General features: G+C 44.1%; 1 protein-coding gene and 1 long non-coding RNA gene across 4 annotated transcripts in view; one reads left to right on the forward strand and one right to left on the reverse strand.

Annotated features, from left to right (window-relative positions):
- Positions 1–25,177, reverse strand: part of TSPAN18 (tetraspanin 18) — a 124,420-nt gene that overhangs the window by 41,492 nt on the left and 57,751 nt on the right. For all 3 annotated transcript variants that reach the window (XM_062635971.1, XM_062635968.1, XM_062635970.1), the window contains one exon: positions 18,586–18,716. The gene's annotated coding sequence lies outside the window, so the exon portion shown is untranslated. The remainder of the gene's footprint in view (positions 1–18,585; positions 18,717–25,177) is intronic.
- Positions 5,241–11,385, forward strand: LOC134172463 (uncharacterized). Its single transcript, XR_009967937.1, has 3 exons — positions 5,241–5,298; positions 8,463–8,815; positions 11,263–11,385. It is a non-coding gene; the product is annotated as an uncharacterized LOC134172463 (long non-coding RNA).

Genomic DNA, 25,177 nt, shown 5'->3' on the forward strand with positions numbered 1-25,177 from the left:
GCAAGGACTTGCCCAGACATTTTTATGGGAATTGGAATGAGTGTCCAGTAAGTGTTCAAGGAAACCTGAGTTGAAACTTCTGGCTACTCCATCTTTTAACTGGATGGCTGGTGTTGCTTCAGCATCTTGCCAGCAGGCTGACAAGGATATTAAAATAGAGAGCAGGAGGGGACCAGCCAAGAACAGTGAACAGACAGTTTATAGTTCATCTTTTCTTCATTATTAGTCAACCCAGCAAGGATGTTCCCAGGTTCTGCTGCATAGACAGCTAATTTTACCCAGGGCTGTGCAGAACACCAACCTATGTTGGCAATATAGGTGGCATAAAGAGATGGATCTTATCTGAAGGAATTTGCTTTCCCTGTTTTTCTTCCTCAGCACAAACAGAAATGATAGAAAAAGGTTTGAACTGCAAATTCTTTGCAAGACAGCTTAGCCAGGAGCGGAAAACATGAACTCTGAGGTGTATTTTGTACCTTCTTGAAATCTCTTTTTGTGTTCTGTTGTCCAGCTCACCTTTAAAGCTTTACATTTCTATTTAGCTACAAAGAGGCTGCCTTCCAGTACCACCTGTGTGTAAATGGGATTTTGCACAGTGGAATCTTACCTAGGGCTGCTGATATATGAACTACTGACGTACAAATTGCTGCTTTGTTTCTGATATTATGCAAAATACAATTCTAACCTTCTTCAAATGCAACTGTGGACAGCATTTCTAGTGGTGTTGAGACTGAGGGGGACTACTCATCTATTTGCTATCATTCTGCATGATGAAATATCAGGGACTTCCTGAGAGTTTATTGCATCTTCCAGATGAATCTGTCAGCTGAGAAGGTCTTTCAGTTTGGGGAGAGAGAATTGAGGTTTCATTTTGTTTTAAGATTGAAAACCAGGCATTTTGTGATATTTCTGGGAATCCAGAATGGAACTTTTCATCAAAACAAGAGAGAAAGTTTCACCTAGTCAGAGATGTGGTTGATGTGGTATTAACCTAGGACATAGAAGATTCAGGCTAACATTCCTGGTTTTCCCAGTTCTCACCAGGGAACACAAGTAACCTGACTGCTACTTGGAGAAGGCATCTTGTAGTGGTAAAGATCTGTATCTTTGATTTGTTTCTTTGCTTAAAACTATAGCAGGGCTCACATTTTGGACCATGACAGAAGAAAATGTCCCCATAGTTTCAAAACCTGGCATCTGCTTCATGAGATAGATGAAATAGAACACACCTTTTCTGCACAACCCTAACTTAAAGATGATGCAGTGTTTTACACAGGTTAAAGTTCCTAGTCTTTCGAGTCTGGAAAGCAGAGTTTTTCAGAGAAAGGCATCAGTGGCTTGCTTATGTCTCTACTCAAAAGGCCACTTGCAATTCCATTGTGTACAGGTTGGGAAGCATTTTGGGAAGGGTGAAACATAATCCTGGAGTGAATAGTATATAGAACAATTACCTAGCTATACCTTAGCACCTTCCACAAAGCACTCCAACCGGGGACTGAGGGATACTCTCCAACTGCAACGCACTGACATATCTGTTTCTAAAAGGCAGAATTAAAACCAGCTGCAGACCCACTGATACACCAGGAACAGCAGAAAACCTCTTCAGGGAGCATGGATCCTCTCTACCTGCTCAGAAATTCCCACCAGGGTACAGTCCTGCAATGGGGTAAGTGTTGGGGTTCTCCTCCCACTGACCAGCCTCAGCTCCCTTTGCAGGGAAAGAGCAAGTGACACCAAGCAGCTCCCACTCGCATTGCTTAAGAACCAAGAGTAACCACAGAAGTCATCCCCATGCAAGAGCCACAAAAAACCCTATTTATTTTCTTTCTCTAAAGTAAAATAAACCCCATTATAATCATCCTAACCATAACAGATACTTCAGCCTGCAAACACTCTCAAAGCTGCAGTGGGCAATAAATCAGACGTGTCACTTCCAGCAACTCATCCCTGGAGTTGGCTGCTATGTGGCCATAATATGCAAAGAGGCTTTTTCCTGGTGATCCTCAGCAGCAAGATTCCTTTTGCTGGCTGTTCTTTATACAAACACTCCTGTAAATTACAGTTGAATCTAAATTTAGCTTTCAATCCTAATCATTTTCCTCTAATTTAAGGTGGATTTGGTTCTGGTAGGCTGATACACTGTCAGTGTTCATTTAAAAAGCTTAATGCAATTAACCCAACTACAAATGTATGCATATGACGTCCCCGCTACCTTAATTCACATAAAGCACTCTGAAGGAAACCAAGACCTTCTGTTTGCCAGGCAAATTGTTTTAAAACAATTTAAAAGAACAATTTAAAACAATTTAAAAGAACAACAGCAAAAATCAATAACGGGCAAAAGAAGATTCTGCAATGTTATGAAAGGCCAGCAAAATACACTGTGGCTGTGCCAAATCACAGCTGTAACATCCCATCCCTTCCCCCATCACCCAGAAGGATAAGAGAACATTTTCAGTAAAGCCACAGAAAATGAAGGCTTACACATCTTTGATGTCCTAGAGATGGAGGAACATCTGAGCCACTAATCTGGCACCATTTCTCTTTCATTAGTTTAAGCTCTGAAGAAGTTTGGATGGCACTGGATCTAGAAGAGGGATTAATTGTTTAACCTTATAAAATCAATTACACTTCTTTTGGTGCTGCTTTTTGGGCTGTTCTGTATTTTTAGTTTCCCAAAGTATTTGAAGCTTGACTCACTGCTAAACTCCTCAGCAAACACAGTACCTGTGGATTCACTAAACAAAGAACTGAGACTAGACTTCAAGATCTTTATAGACTTTGGATCTGTTGTATGTACTCAAAACCCTAAGTACTGCACATATCCAACTTGATTCCTATCAGGAGGTGGTGTGGCACAGCTCATCTGATGTAGAATTCTTTCAGTTTTTTCAATCAGAATATGTTACCATTCCATAACTATCTGTCCTCCTGTACGTTGTGAGCTGTTATTTTACTTCCCAGTAAAGAGGTAGTTGAGTTGCAATGATTCCCTACTCTCAATAAAGCTGATGTTCTGTCCTACCTAGTCATTCACACATCTCTGTCTAGACAGGTAAGAATCTCAACCTCCATTCTGGTCACTGCCTTTTGAAGCTCCTTCATGCTAACATGCTCCCCATATATGTTACTCTACTTTTTGGCAGGAACCAGAGTGCACACACACTCCTCCCATCCATTCTTGCACTCCAGAAATTATGCAGCCCTTTTGCCTCCTCTTGATATAAAGAAGAAAACAAATAAATCAGGGAAGATAAAGGGGTGTGTTTTTACTTTTAAACAGGAAAAATTATATGGTGGGAAGTGCTTAATCCAAGAGGTCAGATACTAACACTAAAAACTGAGGGAGATATTTATTGATACCTTTAATTAGCATGTACTTGGTTTACCTAAGCAAATGAGCTGGTAAAACACTTAACAGATTTATTTATGAAGACAGAAAGAGAGGAATAAACTATTTGGGTGACAAAATCCCAGTAGCAGTCTACAGCAATTTCATGTCTGACTTTGCTGTCAGCAGGAGAGAGAAGGGCTTGTCTTTTCTGCTTACAGCAGGTACTAAGCTTCTGTGAATAGTGTTATTTGCTGACAATCAGTGGCTTTGTGCACATATTTTCATACATATATATGTATGTAGATATGTACATTTATACACATACACAGAGCCAAGACAAAGGAGATGCTAACCTTCAGCGCAGCCTTTCAACGGTCGCCTCTCACAAGGAGTCTCAGTGAGCTGCATCTTTCATCCTCTGCCATTCTTCATGCATGTGTAAATAGAGATACAAAGTGGGAACTACAATGTCAGAACAATACACTTGTGTCATCGATCTCTTTGCCCTCCTTTTGCAGAGATGCAAATGCTTTCATAAATATTTTCTAAAGGCCTAGAAAAAATGGCTCCAAGTTTCCTGACCTCCTACTATCTGTCTTAAAACCCTCCAGGTTTTCAATCTTCCAACAGCTTTGTTTCTAATATTAGCTCAAAGTTAGGTGCTGTCCTCCTTCAGCAATGAAGACAAGGTGTCCCTGCCCATGGCAGGAGGTTGGAACTAAATGATCTTAAGGTCCTTTCCAACCCTAACTATTCTATGATTCTATGAGTCAATGTAGAACAAACTTTGTCTGTTGTTCAACTCCATGACACAGAGAATATGAGAATGTGTTTTTAGAAGCCTGACATGGAACCTAAGACCAGCCCCAGTGCCTAAGATGAGCCTAGAATGATCATTGACTTCAATATGGCCTTGCTTAGGTGTTCATTCCCCCTCCCACTGCATTATACTAATTTGTTTTCTTATCTTACATTAAAGTTAAATGTACATGTTCATAGGTCAGATAGTACTTCTGTCACACACATTTACAGCGCTTCAAATAGGAGGACCCTGGTTCATTATTAGAGATGCTGCACACTATCTCAATATAAAGGTTAATTACTATCACTTTACTAATGCTCACTGATAAGATCCCAAGTGCTGTTTGAAACAGCACAACGTTCTGTAGACATACGCAGCAACAAACAGTATTACAACATGAACTGGTCCAAATTTAAAGTAACTGAGCTTAAAAATGATTTTTGACTGATCCTTGTTAATAAAGTTCATAGGTGTGCTATAGAACAGGGCGTCCTGCTAATGGTGAGCTTTCAGCCAGGGAGTGCAGTGCAGTTTGCATAGTCCTGCCTGAACGCAGGAATAATGCATGACTTGGCCAGTCACTGTCACCAAGCAGTGATGTGTACAAAGCACAAAAAGCATTTTCATGTTTAAGAGGAAATACTTCAAATATTCAACAATCCCTGTCTTCTTAATATTGTTCTCCCAGGGCCTCAGCAGCTCACAGCATCTGATGCCATGTTGCCAGGAAGGCTACTTGTCAGCAGTTGCAGTGTGAGCAGCAGCAGGAGGCTCCGAACAAACATGTGAGATAAAATGCTCATTCAAGAGACAGCACAATGGCTGTTTTCTAAGTGGCACGAAGCGCTTCACCCGGCAGGAGCCCTCAGATCTCGGCACTGAGCAGCTGGGTTGCACTTTGCTCCTATCAATAATAATGATAAATAATAATAACGATGGCAAAGGAAAAGGAAACTCTGAGCTCCCAAGCTGTTTCAGATGGACTCAATGCTCCTGCATCTGAGGACACAGGGCTTAATTCCCACACCTCTCTCCCCACAGCCCCCCCTGCTTCCATAGGCTGGATGGGGAGTAGGGATGCAGGGCTGCCCTGTATCCAGGCAACGGGCATTGCTGAGGCTCTGCAAACCTCTGAAGTGCACAGGAGGACCAGCTGGGGCAGGTACCCCCCTGGCTTCACAGAGTGCAGAGAGAAGGAGCTTTTCCAATGGTAAAGAATAAAGGCAGAGAGCAAAACAAGATCTGCAGCTACCTTCTGACAAAGAAAACACATTCCCAGGTCTCCCTGGGGCTGCTTTCCCTATTGGGAAGGTGCCTGGGACAGTCTGCAAAGCTTACTGTGACTTTCTCTCTTATTTCTCAGTGCTATGTATGCCCTTCCCTAGGCCCACCTCCTCTATTGCAGGAACTCTCCATATTTACTAGCCACCTGCAGGTAACAGTCTCAATTCCTAGAGCTGCGTTTTGGCCAGGCAAAACCTACTGATGTCATGATTAATGGATATGCACACACATCCCCAGGCTTCACATGGTCTGTGGGAGAAAAGGTCAGTTGAGAACAAACAACCCATCAATCTGTACATTCACAAGGGGAAAAAGTTCTTCATCGGTAAGGGGATAAACTTCTAGTGCTAGGGACGTGAGTAAGAGCATTGCCACTAACTTCAGTCACATCCAGATTCCCTTTGCAGTGCTTTAGGCAGGCTTATTCATGATGCTGTGCTCTACTCTCCTCCCCTGTACTGCTGGTGTTGACAGAGATTAGGATGGTCTTGATTTGGCAGAGGTTCAGTGTTTGAGGAAAGACCAAAGAACACCATCAACTAAGAATGCTATGGACAAGAGCTACAAACCACACAAACCTGGTCTGTGAGCATCTTCAATTCACAGGTGAGCTCCAGGACACTGGCATTCAAAAGACAAATCAGAGAGGACGAACTTATTTGACAGAGAACTGGAAGGATGCTCATAGAGCTGCTGTAGTATTCAGCTGCCTCCCAAACAATTGCTGGAGCTGCCATATGGACATCATATGATAGCAGATATACATGGAAGAAGGATCATGAATAGAAGAAAGAAATGCATAGCAAATTGCTGCATTAAGGTGCTCTGATTGAAACCAGACTTAATTCAAAGAAACCCTGTGTCCAGTATGATAAAAAGAGGTCACAATGGCCCTTTTCTACCTTACTCAGTGCTGTGTCAGCACTTGAGGATCTCAGCCATAAACATCACTCATGATACAACACTGTACAGCAAACACAACAGTTAGTCTAACCTTCCTCACCGTCACAGTGCTGATATACTGTCCAGTTGGAATGCTTGCTTTTATTTACCATAACTAGAAATGTTAAACACTGCCTAGGGGTGCATGAAATGCTTAGATGATCTTTAAAGTCCCTTCTAACCCTAAATCATTCCATGATTCTATGAAACACTAAAACCAGGAGCACTCTTTGAAACTTGGGAATTCTCATGGCTCCTGCTGTAATCTCAGCTCCCTGCCTGTGCCTTCCCTCATCTCTTAACAATTTATACAGCCTTGGCAGATAGATAGCTTCTTTTCCTTCTAGTAGGAGACAGCACAGTATAAAGTTACTCATTAAGGGAGGTAAAGAACTGCCTACCTGGAATATAGCATCACCTCTAGTTGAACTCCAGAGAAAAATAAGTAGAGCCCTTTGCTCCTTTGTGAGCAATGGCCCAGAACATCAGAAGGGATTGGCAGAGACCTGGCTGCCAGGTACTTCTGGATTTCAATCCCAGTTTGCCCACCGATTCGCTCAGAGGGAAGGCAAAGTTCTCTTTATCTTTTATATCAAACCAGCTTTCGCCCCCAAAATCTTACACATGTAAAGACTGCCTTGATCACATAAATCTCCTTTGCAGCCCCATACGCCCTTTGTGCAAAAGTCCTTTGCAGCATTGCCTCAGTAAAAGCAAGAAGACTACATGTATTTGACTGTGGCAAGGCTGAATTGCACCCAAGAACCTGGAGGCAGGGGAAAGGAGAAAGATAGAAGATGTGGAGCAGCTCAGTGATATGACACTCCCGTAAAGCTAAAGCACGGAGGTCCTTACTGAGATAAGGAGTGCTCCAGATCAGAGGTGACAGCAAAGACCCAAGAGGGCAACTTAATCCTGATCTAGGAGAACACTGAGACATTCACAGCACACCTCAGCAAAGCCCTACCACCACTGGCTTCTTCAGGACCCACAACTTTAAGCACCCGTTTAAGTGCTTTAGAGCACAGTTGGGGCTGTTTAGCCTGGAGAAGAGAAGGCTGCGTGGAGACCAAACAGCAGCCTTCCAGTATCTGAAGGGGGCCTATAGGGATGCTGGGGAGGGACTATTCATTAGAGACTGTAGTGATAGGACAAGGGGTAACAGGTTAAAACTTAAACAGGGAACAGGGGAAGTTTAGATTGGATATAAGAAGGAAATTCTTTCCTGTGAGGGTGGTGAGGCACTGGAATGGGTTCTCCAGGGAGGTTGTGAATGCTCCATCCCTGGTGGTGTTCAAGGCCAGGTTGGACAGAGCCTTGGGTGACATGGTTTAGTGTGAGGTGTCCCTGCCCATGGCAGGGGGGTTGGAACTGGATGATCTTAAGGTCCTTTCCAACCCTAACTATTCTATGATTCTATGAAAACAGGACAGATGTCTTAGCCCATTGCAAGACCAAACTCTTCTGCCTGGCATAAACTGATCCCTCATTCAGAAACTACAACCAAAATGAGCAGCACTGAAAGACACAACAGAGCATCTCCGATGGAGAAGAAACCCAGAGCAACACTGATTGATTATTCCCAGAATGTCTTCCCCAGAAGCATTGATGCAGTACGTGCCTGGGACAGCAGCCCTGAGCAGTGCATGGAAACAGTTGAAAAGCTCCCTGAGCCCTCCCTGAGCCCACAGACCTCCCTGCCTGATGAGCACATTAAAACAGTTCTGCAGAGCACTACAGCCTGGGTCCCTACTAAAAACAACATTCCCTTCCTGCATCGCCTCCCCTTTAAATCAAGCCCAAACCCCAGATCTGGGGGCACCTCCACTATGTGTATAGTGGTATCCGTCCAACATTCCTCAGTAATAGCATCACTTGGGCTGGGGAGGAGGAAGCTGCACACTGGGGAAAAGCATCGTATGAGGGATACAGGAAAGAGAGGCAAAACAATACCCATCAGAGGTTTCAAACAGAGCATTCTGCTGGGGCTGAGGGCAGTTAATTTAATGCTCAGCTACAAGTTACTGGGACACAATAAAGGAGAATTAGCAAAGAAAACATTTAATGGTGACTATAAGCACTTTATTCCTTGACTTACAGCTGAGAGTATTCAGTAACTCAGAGGTGGATGGGATAATAGGAACAAGAAAAGCTCCAGAAAACAGGCTACCTGCAACTACAAGTGACAAAAGCAGCTCATCAGCAGAAGCAAGAGTAATGTGCTAATGATCATTTTCCTGCCAGGCAAACCCCAGATTTTCAAGCAATGGAGCACAAACAAATCTAGCAAAACCCAAGAAAAATTACCCTGCATCAATAACATCAGAAAGAACACAGAAAAGAAAGATCAACAGATTCTGTTGTGGGGGTGACAAAACTAAAACAAAACAGAAGGGAAGAATTGCTTCAGATTGAACTGGAAGATTTGGCTTCTGAAACAAAACAATACAAAGGTATTTCTTCACATCAATTCTCCAGAGCTCTTCTGCAGTCTAAGATGAAACTTCATTTTCTTACATTTCCTAACCTAACAAAGCGCTACACCAAACAAACCAAAACCTCATTATATAAAATGTTTGGATCACGTTTTAATAGGAAAATGTGTTTTTCATTGTTAAATGTTGAAAGGATCAGCTTTGGCATTTCTAAACCAAAAATGTGTTGAATTAAGAAATCTGGAATTAAACGGTTTGGTGTTTACAAATATATATGTGACCCTTCTGTTCACTGAAACAATTTGTTTAGTTTCCACTGGATTTTATGATTTATGGTGCCTGTGAAGATTTTGGAAATAAAGGCTTGTGTAATTCCTGTCATTCATAACAATGATCTAGTACAGAAATATGATTCGCAGACTTGATACGCACAGATGATTTTCTATTCATAGGCGAAGAAGCATCAGATCACTGCACTTTTCACCAGTTACTGCAGGGATGTGCACCTGATGTCAGTAACACTGCACGTAGTGCTCCAGGCATGACATGGTTCTAAAGTTAAAGTCACGCAACAAGAGGTTGTAACCCAGGTTATTTGCTCACGAGTTAAATGTCCTGTCACTGGATAATACAGTATCTGAAGGGGGCCTATAGGAATGCTGGGGAGGGACTCTTCATTAGGGACTGTAGTGACAGGACAAGGGGTAACGGGTTAAAACTTAAACAGGGAAAGTTTAGACTGGATATAAGGAAGAAGTTCTTTCCTGTTAGGGTGGTGAGGCACTGGAATGGGTTGCCCAGGGAGGTTGTGAATGCTCCATCCCTGGCAGTGTTCAAGACCAGGTTGGATTAGGCCTTGGGTGACATGGTTTAGTGTGAGGTGTCCCTGCCCATGGCAGGGGGGTTGGAACTTGATGATCTTAAGGTCCTTTCCAACCCCTAGCTATTCTATGGTTCTATGATTCTATGATTCCTGATCAATAGAAATAACACACAGGAAAAGACCAAGCTCTCAAGAAGCACTTTTTGCTTGGAACAACTGAGTACCCTTAGGGATTTATATTGCTCATTCTAAACATTTGGATTCAGGTTTACACTTACATCTAGCTAGTTTGAAGTTTTCTTGTTATAGAATCATCAGAGAACCACAGAATGCTTTGGGTTAGAAGGGACTTAAAGCTCATCCGATTGCAATCCCCTGCCACGGGCAGGGACACCTTCCACTAGAGCAGGTTGCTTCAAGACTCGTCCAACTATACCTTTAAAAACCCCAAACAAAACAACCAAACAATAAAACAACCAAAAAACCCCATTTCATTATATCTTTTTTAAAGCCACCCTCCCTTATCCCCTTCTCCTGAGACAAAGACATTGAATATAGCCAACTTTATCCACTGTGTGGTAATACGAAGTCACTAGAAGAATCAAAGCTTTTCTGTACTGATCTTCAGGTATTTTTAATGGCCATAAACTTTATTCATGTAAGTAGCCTGAACATAAAATTCTTAATTTTGAACACTGGGTTTTGGCAGAAGGAGATGGAATAGCAAAATGCCAACTCCTGGTTCCAATCAGCTCAGTGAGAGCTTAGCCTTCAGTGCTGCTACCAGATAATGTACAAAACTGGGAGATGGAAAAGGAAATGGAAAAGCAAAGGCAGTTCTGGCAAGTGAGCCCACTTTCCAGTAACGTGATCCATGCACTAAGCCAACTCAACTAACAGGCCAATAACTTGCGATAAACTTATAGCTCCATTCTGAAAGCTGAACACATAAGCATGGGAAAGAAAAGGACAAACTGATTCTTTTCCTTCTTGTTGACTTAATACTTGTGGGATAAATAAATTAAAATCGAAGATATTATTTTTAGGCTCCTTAGAATGCACTCTTGGATGTACTTTGCAGCCACAAAGGTTATAAATGGTCTGGGTCAGTTTGAGGAGTCAGTGCCAAATTCTGCCTCAACAGATGTATCATCTGTATTGCACTGGGTATCTGTGAGCCTCCATCATCAGCAAGGGCTACTGGGGCGGTAGGGAGGAATGCCCAGGACTGATATCCACCCCTGCCACAGAACATGGGAAACCAGTGGGTTGGGTAGCCATAAACTCTAATACCCTGTCATCAAGAGTCACCAGGGAAAGGTGCCAGAAACAGTTTGAAATAGCAATGAAAGAAAGCTGATTCCCAGGAAAAGCTTCCTTCTACCCTCCTGAGCTCAGGGGCTGGCTCATGCCATGCAACAAGGAGGGACTGAGTCTGTTAAAGCTGTTTCAAGCCAGAGCTGCAGCCCGTCTGAACATTAGCACCTGGCGAGCGTTGGGGGATTTGAAACTAAACCTTCCACAAACGACTGAAAACGGATGTTTATGTCGTTTAAACATACCTCTTTGGAATTGATTTGATTTTGCACATGTTGCTGAGAGGTTGGTTCATTCATTCATGTGCTGTGCTCTGATTTTTCAGGCAAGTAATGGCTACAGACAGTCCTCCGTTCAGCTCAAGACCTCCTGATGCTGGGCACTGAAGCTAAAACACAGGCAGAGCACTGCCATTATATCCCCCATGTCATCGGCCACAAATTGCCTGTGTGTCATCCCTGCCTCACAGTTCCTGCCAAAGAGGAGAGCCCTGAACACCCCCCACAGGCAGGTCTAAGGCTGTTCAGTCCCTGGTTTCTTATCTGCCAGCTCTGTCAACAAATGCAACATCTGCCAAGGATGCAGCTCACATCCATTAGAAGCTCACGGGAGCATAAGTCATGTTACAAAGGACGAAGCAGCCATTAGGTTGTCATTATCTTCACTGTGCACAAGCCTGTCCAGCAGCTGACCTACATGTAGGCACAAGAATTCTCAAGGCTTTGCACTAAGCAGACACTGCAATGTAAGCAAGAAACCTCAGGTCGGGGTTTCAAACAGGTCAGGGCATTCAAGAGTGATAATAACCTTTTTCATATTCTGCAAGTTTAAAACTCAACTGGTTTTCAGTTACTTTTTCTTTTTTAATGTAAAATCATAGAATCCCAGACTGGTTTGTGCTGGAAGGGACCTTAAAGCTCATCCAGCTCCAACCCCCTGCCATGGGCAGGGACACCTTCCACTAGAGCAGCTTGCTCCAAGCCCCTGTGTCCAACCTGGCCTTGAACGCTGCCAGGGATGGGGCAGCCACAGCTTCTCTGGGCACCTTGTGCCAGCGCCTCAGCACCCTCACAGGGAAGAATTTTCTCCTAATGTCTAATCTAAATCTCTCATCTGTCTTAGTTTAAAGCCATTCCCCCTTGTCCTATCACTTCCTGCCCTTGTGAAAAGTCCCTCTCCAGCATTCTTGTAGGCCCCCTTTAGGTACTGGAAGGATGCAAATTCAAATATAGGTATTGGAAGAATGCCATTCAAAAAAAAGCATAGGTATTTCTTGAATGGCAGGTTTTCATGTGAGGATAAGGAAGTTCCAGATTATTTCTTTCCTTTTCCCTTCTCCATTCCTGCTTTATAACAGAAATGAGGAGCAACAGGGGAAAAAAATGAAGATAGACCCTTCAGAATGAAAACTCTTTCATCTTTGAGCTTCTCCAAAAAGAAATGCAAAGTTTCTACACCAAATACTTCTATCAACAACAGAAGAACTTACCGGCTGAATTACCTTACTTATGCAGATGGGGGAAAAAGGCAGGCAGGAATCAAGCTACTTCCCACTGTCAGAACACAGGCTAAGCACAGATCTAGTAATTGAATGCAAAACTCTCCAAACCCACTTCAGTGCTTATAGGGTAACACTGTCCTTAATACTGATTTCAATAGTTATCACCTGTCACTGATCCCAGCTCTTACTCGTAAGCCCAAGGAAAAAAAGCTTCAATACACGCACATCTACCCTTCTTACATATCAGCTTCCTGAGAAATCTCTGCAGTGCAAGAATAGTGCTAGCAGCTCTTAAGCTAAGTCGCCAGCTTCACTCAATGCTTTCCAAAATTCACAAATCAAAAGCAAATGTACTCCTGGAGGTCTCAAAATAAGCAATGCAAAGCCTTCAGTGCCTGAGTGACGCCAGATCTCAGCTGCTCCATCGAGGATCAGCACGGCGATGAAAGACAGCTTTGCTTTCCTGCCCTGTTACGCTGAGTAAACCCCATTTTCCCTTGACAAAGCACTTTTCCTGTGATATAGTCAGAAAAACCTTTAAATTACCACTGTAGCATTGGAATTAAGTGGCAGGAACTGACACAGATGTATTTCTAATGACAATTTATTTCTTCCTCCTTCATTGTCGTTTACAAGTCACACAAGTTTCTGCCTCCATAGGAAAATATGCACAGCAAAAACCAGTCCCCGCATGTGCCATGGGTAACTTCAGAAGCACCAACTCCAGACCTCTGGGGGAATATCTCTCACCTCTAGATCCATAAGGAACAGAAACATCAAACATGTCCCACATCATCATCAGCCACTTACAGCCTGATGAATTATCTGACAGCACATTCAACATCAGGAATTAAGAGCTGAAATCTCCTTCTACCCCAACCAAGATCCTAAGTGGTGCTCCTCACCACCAGGAGCAAGATGGAAATGGTACTCGCCACATGGTCTGCCTGCTCTCTGGATGCATCACTGACCCAACACTCAGCCTTTACACTCATCTTTCACTTGTAAAGGTGCATACAACATCATCGTTGGCCATGACAGTTATTGGGACAATAGTTCTGGTTGTCCCCAGCATAAGAAAGACATGGAGCTGTTGGAGCAAGTCCAGAGGAGGCCATGAGGATGATCAGGGGACTGGAGCACCTCCTGTATGAAGACAGGCTGAGGAAGTTGGGGCTGTTCAGCCTGGAGAAGAGAAGGCTGTGTGGAGACCTCATAGCAGCCTTCCAGTATCTGAAGGGGGCCTATGGGGATGCTGGGGAGGGGCTCTTCATTAGGGACTGTAGTGACAGGACAAGGGGTAATGGGTTAAAACTTAGGGGAACTACAGGTTAGATATGAGGAAAATCATCTCTGTGAGGATGCTGAGGCGCTGGCACACGTTGTCCAGAGAAGCTCCATCCTGGCAGTGCTCAAGAACAGGTTGGATGGGACCTGGAGCAACCTGCTCTAGTGAAAGGTTTCCCTTCCCACAGCAGGGATTGGAACTGGACGAGCTTTAAGGTCTCTTCCAACAGAAACCATTCTATGATTCTATAAATGTGAGCAGATTGTAACCAAAACACAAGGCCTGGGAAACAATAGGTATTGGGGGAGAAATGTCCCATTTATCTGTACAGTGTTAACTCAGGCATCCAACAACATGTCAAAGGCTATTAGCTGCTTCACTGCTAATTTGGGAACCGAGCACACGGGGTATCACATCGTTCCACACCACTTGCTGTGAGTGGTATCTCCTCTTGGTACCACAGTAGATAGCATTTGGGAGGCACCAAATTACCTTTTGTGAAGAAAAAGCTATGTGAGGATATTCTCTTGTCATACTGGTACAAACTGCAGCATCTTAAGAAAGCTCAGGAGGTTTCCACAATTTTATCTCTAGGATAAGCACAATTTATCATAAGGGAAAGGCTCCCTTGGAGACTCAGTTTGTAGAGATGTGAGAGTAGCACAGCTTCTCTAAAAAAATCAATTCATAGTCTAAAGGAAAATGAAAGAAAAATAGAACTTTCTCAATATAGCTGCTTCCTTTGGTCAATGCAGTCTCCGTTTCCAGGCTTTTATCAAAAACACAGAACCCTTAAAAAGTCCTACCTCCATTTTCACAGAATTCCATTTTCTTTAAAAGTTGTCCAATTGTTCAACATTTTAAAGAGAAAAAAAAGTGTGTATTGCCAGAGTATGTAATAAAAATAATAATAAACAATTTCCTGCAAAAAAGGGTATTTTCCATTTTTCTACTTCTGTAACCATACCTCAACATAACACAGATTGGGTGTTACGACATGATGGTAGTAAATGAACTCCAAAATTTGTTGCTGCTATTTCTAAGAGGTTCTTGGGGTTTGCCTGCTTTTGTTCTTAAGAAGTCAGTAACGTTATCAGTTGCTGAGCAGATTTTTACAAGGAGAATCAACAGGGCCTCATAAGGAGTCAGAAGTGATGGCAAACATAGGGAGCAGCACTAAGGACTGTATCGCAGTTACTGAACCAAAGACAGGCTGGATGGGGCTTTGAGCAACCTGGTCTAGTGGAAGGTGTCCCTGGCCATGGCAGGGGCTGGAACTGGATGAGCTTTAAGGTCCCTTCCAACCCAAATCATTCTATAATTGTACGATACGAAAGGAAACAAGAGGAAGGGCGCCCAACTCTTATACTTACATGCACAAGCTGTCACTTGCTCCTGCATTCCCAGCTCCCAGACCTATGCTTTTCCTACTCTAGACTCTGCCTCTGCTTTCTGGAGTCAGGGAATTCAGCATTATTTATTATGCTCATGTTCCTTTGCACAATGTGCCCAGTGGATTTGTTTGGAGTCCACGCTTACTTCCACAAAGCAGGCAGATTCTGTTCATCGCAAGGGACAGTTGCACCAGGAAACAAAAACCAAACCTGAGGGGTGTTTTCAGCCCTTCTCCTTTGCTGGTGCATGTTCTGACCCATCCCTGCTGCCTGTAGGAGCACCTCAGCCTTTAAAACACCGCCGCACATAACCATTGCTCCTATGGGCTCAAATGTTTCAACTGCCTTTGGGCATCATTGGACTGTGGTCATCCCTAGTTGTGGTCATTGAGCAGAGCAGAGGAAGCTGGTGGCCCAAACTGGAGCATGCCACTCAGCACATAGCAGGAATGGACCAAGCACAGGCTGGGAGCAGGAAGTTCAGGCCTCTGCAGCCCCATGTCCTTACCTAGCACAGTGCAATAAGAATTTAGTGCCATTTCATAAACCACGTTTACGGGCAGTGGGGAGAAACAGAAGCCCCAGTTCAGCAGCACTGGTTTTGTCCCAGATCTTGATCAAAAACCATAAAATTCTGGTGGAAAAAGGTTTTCACCTCTTAACATTGAAATAGGCATTTGAAATTTGGTGGGGAACACCCTGAGAGCAAAAGGCAGGATCCCCATGTAAGAGTTCAGGCGTGCTTGCATCAGCACTGGAACATACACTGAATAGACGGTAGATTGCGGATGAAAGGGACACAGAGGGGCACTCTGTGCCTCTATGGCTGAGAATCCTCTTAAGCAAGGAAAAAACAAAAGGCAAGGAGGATTATTAATGAGTTCAAGACGCATAAAAATGTTCCAGTCATGGTAGCTGAGCCTCATTTGCTCTCCCTGCTTTGCCTAATCACCTACACTGTGATAGTGGAGCCAAAGCAAAATCTTTTACACAGACCAATGTATACATACACTTTACTTTTGCCCAGAGCTTCCACAAAAGCAGAACAACTTCTGGCAAGAAAAAAAAAAAAAAGAGGGGAAAAAAGGAAAAAAAGGGGAAAAAAGGCAACTGTAAAAAATCAATTTTTAGAAAGAATGTAGCATGATGCCATTTTCCTTATATGGGAACTGGTATCCCATGTGGAGGCTCAAACAATAGCCAGCTTGGCAGGGGGGGGCAGTAAGAAGATGACTTGAGGGGGGAAAAAATTATAGAGATATATATTCCCTGCTGGCCCTCACCCTCCATTTCCTCTTGGATTTCTTTGTGACTGCACTGAAAGGGGTCAATGGCTCCCAGCTTGAGAAAGGCAGCTTTTGAAAGGACTATCGCCAGCATCTGTATTTAAAGCATGCCTTTTACTTCACAGCCTCCCCCCCCATAGCTAATGCTGAGCTTTTAAGAAGCAAGCAGCAAGATAAACTTGCAGGGAGAAGGAGAAGGGAAGAGTAGAGGAGGAACAGTGCATGTCTGACTTAGGTTTGCTGACACTTTTGCTGCAGTAAAGCTTGATTGGCATGCAGGGACAGGAAACATAAGCTGCAGATGATCTAAAGCGCTACGGATCATTACACCTTGCTTCAGTCGCCACCTCCCCATCCTTTAAAGCCTGCTACAAAAGCACATGAAGCAGCCAAGCTCCAGGCTGGAAAAGGATTCCAACTGATTAAAAACAATGGGCAAATTAGCACTGGACTCACTGAACACATCAACCATTCACACACATCACATTTGCAACTCTATCTTCAGTGTGTAGGAACTTCTGGTCCTACAAACACAGGCTTTAAATAGGCTTGATTCATTTATCTTGAAAATGAAAGACAGTGGCTAAGTTTATATTTAAGGTTTCTATTTGAGGGAATGCACAGAAAAAGTTAGAGCCATGGATTTACTGGGAGGGAGGAAGAACAGGGCTGGATCCTCCTTTTGTGCCTGTGGACACAGCCCATGTGGAAGCCTGGCACCTACACAGGTTTTCAGCAGCCCTGGCTCTGCTTTGCATTGCAACCTAGTTCAAACGTCCAACTGCAATTATACTGCAGTTGCTTTCTGTATCAGGGTATGGTTTTAATTCACTTTGGAAGAGGATAAATCCAAGTGCCCACACGAAGAGTTCCTATAGATCAGCTGCTGCTCCAGGTCTAAACAGGCCAAAACTCCATCCATGTGCTTTAGAAACCCAGTAACAGTTCTTATTACTAAAGCTTTTCTGAATTTGAGGGGCAAAATGGGTGAAGAAGGAAGCTCCACTTTGTGTTAAGTGGAGACAGACTAATAAGACCAGTTATGGTTTTTCAACTCCAATTTATCTGACCTTATTTGACAGTAAACACCAGCAGACACCACAGCATCACAGGCAGCAAACAGCTATTTCATATAGCTCCTACCAAATTGTCCGAGAGAAGAACCAAAAATGAGGCCAGAGAATGCACCAGAAACTGAGAAGTAAATTGCCTCTGAGAGTCTCCAGCACAACCAGCATTTCACTTCAGTTTCCAATCATACCATCTTTCTCACAGGCATTCAAATACATTAGTCTGTGCCTTATCAGATCCTCCATTATGACTGTAGAAAAGTCTGTGAACTCTGTAGTTCAGAGACGTTTATGGGGCTGTAATAAGCACTGACAGATAAGCCACACTCATGCACACAAGCTTGCAACTGGTTTAACACAATAAAGCCCTCAGCTTTCATAAATACAGCATAGGAAACAGAATCCTCCCATCGCCTACTACTAATTGCATCGGCAGTGGTCAGGGGTTGAAAGAGAAGTAAGCAGGTTAATTCTGTTAGACTGTGCAATAGTATCCCAAGGGGACAAGGGAAAATCCCATCATTTAGAACAGGACTGGTAGACGCTGCTGGGAATGATGTTACATACTAGTAGGGGATTAAGGGTTTGGACTAAAGGGCTTTGTCTTCTCTAGGTCTGGTTTCCACCAGTCATAGTGATTAGAACTGTTTGTTTGCTTGGGGCCCTTTTCAGTTTTGGGTGACCTGAAACATCTCGCCTAGTTGAAAACTAAATGATCAGATTAATTTCTCACTTAACCCCTTCCCCTCAACATATGTTCCTTTATCCCTTAAAAAGCTCTCTGTTTAAATTTAGGTGATTTTCAATATAAAATTGCTTTAGAACAAGAGGTCCAAATATTGTTTTATTAATAGATCATATGCAACATTTTGTTTTTTTCAGCATATTCCTCCAGCACTTTCAGCCTATATTTATCTCAACCATATGAGCAATCTGTACATTTTTGCTGAAATATATTCCCTGTGCTGTAAATACAATGCAAGGTTTCACCCTAACAGATATAGCAGGCAGAGGTGACAAAGCCCCTCTTGAGCCAAATGGATGGAAGAAATTCCTCTGCTCAGTCCATTGCAGCCTGCCCTGAGCATTAGGAGCACCATCTGCCTTACCTGCGTGCTGCTTTGAAGGGGCAGAGCTTCAGAGAAACACTTGCTCTCCTCAAGAAGTCAGGTCGTAATACACATGCATCAGGCAGGATCCTTGCTCCAGGTCCTTAGTGCCGTGATCCAGCCTGGTCAACCTGTCAGAAATAGCCATGAGAAATACATGAGACACATGGCTCCATACTGGGCTTGAGTAGAAGACTGTGACCTTGCTTTACAAACTTCTTGCTTAGGTAAAGATGGCAGAAAAGGACTCTTCATCAGGGACTGTAGTGATAGAACAAAGGGTTGTGGGTTCAAACTTCAGCAGGGGAAGTTCAGGTTAGATATAAGGAATAATGCACAGGGTGCCCAGAGAAGCTGTGGCTGCCCCATCCCTGGCAGTGCTCGAGGCCAGGTTGGACACAGGGGCTTGGAGCAAGCTGCTCTAGTGGAAGATGTCCCTGCCCATGGCAAGGGGTTGGAACTGGATGAGCTTTAAGGTCCCTTCCAACACAAACCAATCTAGGATTCTGACAGGACAGGACCAACAGGAAGAGATGCAGCAAGTCCCCTGAAGGCAAGTGCCAGAACAGAGGATGGAGTAGTGCATGTGTGAAAAACCAAAGGTAGTTGAATGTTTAACACACACACACACACACACAAACTCCCATATTATATGAAACAAATACACACACACATGTTCACTTGCTGGATAGACGTTAGAGTACAACTGTACCCTGAATGGCGGGAGCCAGAAAAGACTGAGGATGAAAAAGAGGGCAAAGTGATGGAGCTGAGAGGCAGGCAAGGGTGGGATGAAGATGCCAACAAAGCCAGGAGGAGAACAGTTCAGTGGGAGATGCTCAGGTGGCAAAAGCATTAAGCAAGCAAAAAAAGGTAAGTAGGAGCCTACAGAGAGGCAGGAATGGCCAGTGGGAACACAGGAGGGATCATGCCAGATCTTGTCTGTTTTCTCCTTGCAGAAGTCAGGCAGAGCCAGGGCACAGAGGTGGAGCCAGCACTTAGAGCAATCACCCCGTAACGGCTTCTCTCTGCAAAACAGCACCGAGCCTGGATCTTGTTCTCCCTGACAGCTCCAATTCAGATATGAGGCTGGCGCCATGCAAATCCATGTCAGGGTATTACTTCTCTCCTCCCCAGTCTACCTCGCTGCTTTGCTTTCTTTTGGAACCAAGCCCCTTCGCTCTGCCCAGCCTCTCTAGCAACCCAAAGCCAATGCCATGTGTCCACATACAGGGTGAGGGAGCATCAGTGCCCCTACACACAAAACAACACTTAGAAACTCCTTTAGGGTCAAGAAGAAAAGCTGGGACAGAAGGTCCTTTCACAGCATCTCCTTCCATCAGCCCTGAAAGACACTGAGACAGGGCTGCAGCTGGACATGTCCAGCTCCCATTCTCTGTCATGCTCGCTGGAGGATAAAGCCATACTGAGCTGGACGAACATTCCTTTGTCCATCCACTAGATGAAAAAGCAACTAACGATAATCCATCTGGGAAGTGCTAATGTCACACCAGACCACATGAAAGGAAATTCCTGCCATGCATGTGGGTATCAGCCCTCTGTCAGCAGCCCTCTGATCCTGTCTGTAAAGGTACTATATCACACTGCCCCAGGACAAGCAGCAGGTCATGGGAGGGAATTCTCCCCCTCTATTACTCTCACATGAGACCCCAACCTGCAGTCCTGCATCCAGCACTGGGGCAACAGCACAAGAGGGACCTGGAGCTGTTGGGGTGAGTCCAGAGGAGGCCACAGAGATGCTGCGAGGGCTGGAGCAGCTCTGCTCTGGAGCCAGGCTGAGAGAGCTGGGCTGGGTCAGCCTGGACAAGAGAAGGATCCTGAAGGGGAGACCTTAGAGCAGCTCCAGTGCCTAAAGGGGCTGCAGGAAAGCTGGAGAGGGGCTTGGGACAAGGGCCTGTAGGGACAGGCCAAGGGGAATGGCTTTAACCTGCCCGAGGGGAGACTGAGATGAGCTCTTAGGCAGAAGCTCTTCCCTGTGAGGGTGCTGAGGCGCTGGCACAGGGTGCCCAGAGAAGCTGTGGCTGCCCCATCCCTGGCAGTGTTCAAGGCCAGGTTGGACACAGGGGTTTGGAGCAAGCTGCTCTGGTGGAAGGTGTCCCTGCCCATGGCAGGGGTTGGAACTGGATGGGCTTTGAGGTCCCTTTAACCCAAACCATTCTATGATTCTGTGACAAGGGAGAGGCTCCGTGGGACACAGGAGCACAGCACACCACATCCAGCCACAGACCCCCTGCTGAAAAGAGCTCTGCAGCCTTATACGCACCAGAGGAGGAACATGGTGTAGTGAGCAGAACAGGGCCCCACCAAACAGGCACTCAGACAGATGTTCTCCTTGCCCCTGTCTCTAGAGGGCTCACATGCTTTCAGCTGAGCTTCATCCTTCTGTGGGTCTTTGTTTAAAGCCTCTTCCCTGCTCTGCTCAGTCTGGCATTTCAAATACATGCATTCTTGTTAAAGAGGAAGGGGACGTATTCAAGAGGAGCAAGTGCTTGCATGTAGAAAATGTATACATCCATGTACTTCTGCGCAGGACAAAGTGCTGCCTAATAGAAATCTATCTTATCAAACATGGTCCTGCTTGTTTTAGACATGTGGTATTGGATAGGAACTCCTAGCCTCTGGAAACAATGAAGAAAAACAAGACTAATTTATTCAGGTTTGTAAAGTGCTCTGAAACCAGAAGATGGAAAGTGTCGTTGACAGTCATCAAAAATTTGATCAATGGCATCTTTAATACCAATTTTCCCTTTCCATTATGGAAGAACCATGATGTCCATACAGGCAAACCCCATTCATTCCCTATTACTCTTCCAGCTGATGCACCATTGTCAACAGAAGCAGAGAGCTCTGACATATTTAGGGTCACTAACACTGTATTTAGCCTTCTGTGCGTACTTGCTCATATGAGAGATTTCAATCACCTCTATTCAAGGAACATTAAGCAACAGAAGACATCTCAGGTCACCTAAAACCTCCTCTCCCGTGGAGGATCATGCCTCTCCCTTCCCCTCACTTAGTTTGTATCTAATCCAATTGAGAATGTCTCAAGCAGTGGAATTATTCTCTTTCTTAGAATCTAAGTCTGACAGAGAGCTGTCTTCAGGACTTGTTGCCTCCATAAACAGTCTGATTATGGGTTTTAATCACGATTCCTTTGTACCCCACTAGAGCAAAAGCAGGAGCATGTGTGAAATGTGAATAAGGACATAAAAACCCATGCTTATGCAGAGTGATTGAGGGACAGCAGCATCACAGGATCCAATACTCTTTTAGCCCCATAGGTGCATTATCAATAGAGCCAGGGGACTATGGGTCATCTGGGCTCAATACATTCTTAATATGAAAACAAAACCAAACAGAAGCTTAACAAGGAATTTCTCCTGGTTAGTTGCCCTGCTCTTACAGTCTCTCTGATCACTGCTGGATGCTATCAAACACAAGAGCTTGGGTTAGACAAGATCTGACCCAACCTCGCAGCTCACGGGTGCCCCTTCCTCAACACTGCAGTGTGATATACCCTTGGGGCTTTACGTCCTGTTGCTCCTGAGGTTGGTTTGACTTAAGGGGTACAAAAGACACTGCTGGAATTAAACTTTATTATTATTATTATTATTATTATTATTATTATAATATTTTAAATGCAGCCCTCATCACAGCTTCCTCTCACTTCTTCAAAGTTTGTTTGCTTTGGGGCCCCAATGGTTTTATAGCTTACAAATTCCTTCTTTTTGTTGCCTTCTATACTTCTACAATCATACACATGTTTGTCTAAAGGCACTTAATCAAGCATAAGGAACACGAGTTTGCACTATTCAGAGACACGGAAATCAGGAGGAACACAAAGCGTTCCCATTTTACATTTTATACATCACAAGCAACACCAAAACAGATGTAAAACGAGCCAATTCCTCATTACATTTTCCACTTCCCATAACACAAATCTTTGTGCATTAAACACAACTGAAAGTGAGCTGTGGAGTTGGCATTAGCTTGACAGATGCTGAGATGAGCTGCACCAGAAAGGAATATCTCAGCCCGAGAACAGCGCATGTTAAAAAGGCATCTGCTTATTGTTTGATGCATGTATTTATTTACACAGACAGCTCGCTGACACGCTGAAAGGTTAGGGAGGGTGGTGGAGGCTGGCATTTTTAACTCTCAGCATGCAGTTTGTTACCCTTTGGTCATGTCCCAAGCTTCCATTCTACTGCTGAATGGTGGCAAAAAGGGGAGGCAGGGTCCCCTCTGCTGTGTAGACTTGGCTCCCCTCCCGGAGTTTGCCCTTACAGCACACAAGGCAACGCTTCCAAGTTCAGCCTCCACAGGCATGCTGCCCCCAGGGCTCCCCCTCCAGCTCCTGGGGCCTCTGTGCCTTTGATAGAGACATGAGAAGAGTCCCTCACAAGCCAGTCAAGCACAGCTTCTTGTGTATTAAAAAGAGATCTTCTTTAACAAGAAAGAAGATTAATTAAGTGGGTAAAATCCCACAGGTTGGAACAGCAGCTGAGGAATTATCTTTCTATCAGGTTGGTAATGAGGACTGGGAAAAAAAAACACCTCACACAGACATTAACAGCTTTATACGGGCTCATTGGCATTCCAGATCAGATGCGAGGCTTGGCTTTCCCAGGAGCAGCAGATGCAGCTCCAGCTACAGACCAGACTCTGGGCAAACTACAGTTTGCCCTGCTGAGAACAGCATTGCCACGATGCCTCACTGTGAAAGGCACAAACCTCTCTCGCGATTAACTTCTTTCCCCACAAAAATGATGCCCAGGGAGATAGTACGTCACAGCATCCAATGCCTCAGGTTGATCTGACACACCTCCAAAACCTGTGTTCAGATATATAAGAGCACAATTGTGTGAGAGATAGATTTAAATCAATATATATTGGGGAATGTGAACAGCCAGCACTTGTATAGGCGCACATCAAATGACATGATCAAGCACTGACCGAATCCACCTCTTTTACCATCCTGATTTCCCTACCAGCACTGCTGGCTTCTTAATCTTTAACACCCACAAGCACTATCAAATTCTAACAAAATAATGTAGATAATTTCCCATTCCCTGCAATGGAAAAACATCCTGGTTTGGGGTCAATGACAAGCATGGCAAGCAGAGATGCATTCATGCCAACCACTCCAACAGGGGATAGCTACTGTGAAGGAGCCACAGAGCATCACACTGAACTGCACCGAGTTATGTATAAGAAATGCATTAACTTCCTTGGTTACTAAGGCAAAGGAATTTGCCTCCCCCCTCAAAAAAAACAAGGGGAAAGAAGGAAAAAAGAAGTAAACTACTGGCCACCTTTCCAAAACTGCACCTTCAGACATCTTCCTGCCTCTCTGTTACTGTACGTATCACAGGAGCCCCATGAGGCCCCACAGAACCCAGTTTTTTACTGTGTGCAGCATGGAAGGGTCCCCTGGCCAAAGAGCTTGCTGCCTAAAGAGGCAGAAAAAGCAGAAATAAAAGGAAACACTAATATTTTCCTTGTTACAGATGGGAAGTAGAAATCCAGAGAGATGCTGGTTGTAAAGATCAGACAGGAAGCCAGTGACAGATGTGGGAAGAGAACATCTTCACTCTCAGTCCTGTTCCTTTATTATGTAGATCACTGTTTCTTCCTTTCTTGTTCTGCTGTTCCCCTGAAAGTTGTTTCTTTTACAGCTTGTAAAGTTCATCCTTAAAAGCATGGTCTGCAGCCTAATGGTGTGCTCATAATTTTCAGGGTTTCTGATGTAAATGAGCACGAGGGATTCTCAGCTGGCACCCAAAAAACTGGCCCAAAGAGTCCAATTTCCCCCCTTTCAATGAAGAGCAAATGTTGGAATGTGTTGTTCTGTATAGGTTTTTAATATACCTAACCATGGGTCCTTCAGCTGACCGACTCAGAACCACGTTAGTGCATGTACTTCTGAAGTAGATGTTTCGCACTACCTGCATGTTATCAGTCAACACAGATGCTATCCCTGCCAGGTAAGACAATTATTGTCCAATTACATTGAAATTAATGATATTTCTTGCAATGGTTTCACTAATTACCCAGCCTTACAAAAGGCCAAGGATAATGGAGTATTTCCCCACCATCTCTGCCTCTCATTAATCCAGATGCCCTCTGTGTCCTAAACCAATTGGAAAAAGAAACCCATGGCACTTCCTCAGCGATGGGATTAAATTACCTACTCTGAGGAATCAGGCTGCCTAACAGAAGCATTTGCATTATTAATACCTATTTCAAACCATTTTACATCATCTTTTAACAAGCACCACTAATTTCTTCGTTTCTCTTGGGTTTGAAATACCTTTAAGTGCATAAACAACAGTTAGTCTAACTCTTTTTCAAGTTGTTCTTTCTTTTTTGACTCAGAAATAATGCTTTCTGTCAGCTCAAACTGTCAACTTAGGCTTGCTGTTGCTGTTTTCTTCCTTTGAATAAAGGGCTGGCTGATCCCTGGGATACTGTGGCACAGCACTTGGGTTTTCACAGTCAAGCTGTCACTCTATTAGCGTTGACAATCTGGCTGGTTTGTATCATACTCCTCTAAGGCTCTCATCTACCT

This window comes from Pezoporus occidentalis, unplaced genomic scaffold (genome assembly GCF_034315485.1).
Source record: "Pezoporus occidentalis ecotype Australia unplaced genomic scaffold, CSIRO_AGI_Poc_V1 ctg46, whole genome shotgun sequence".
Classification (NCBI taxonomy): Eukaryota; Metazoa; Chordata; class Aves; order Psittaciformes; family Psittacidae; genus Pezoporus; species Pezoporus occidentalis.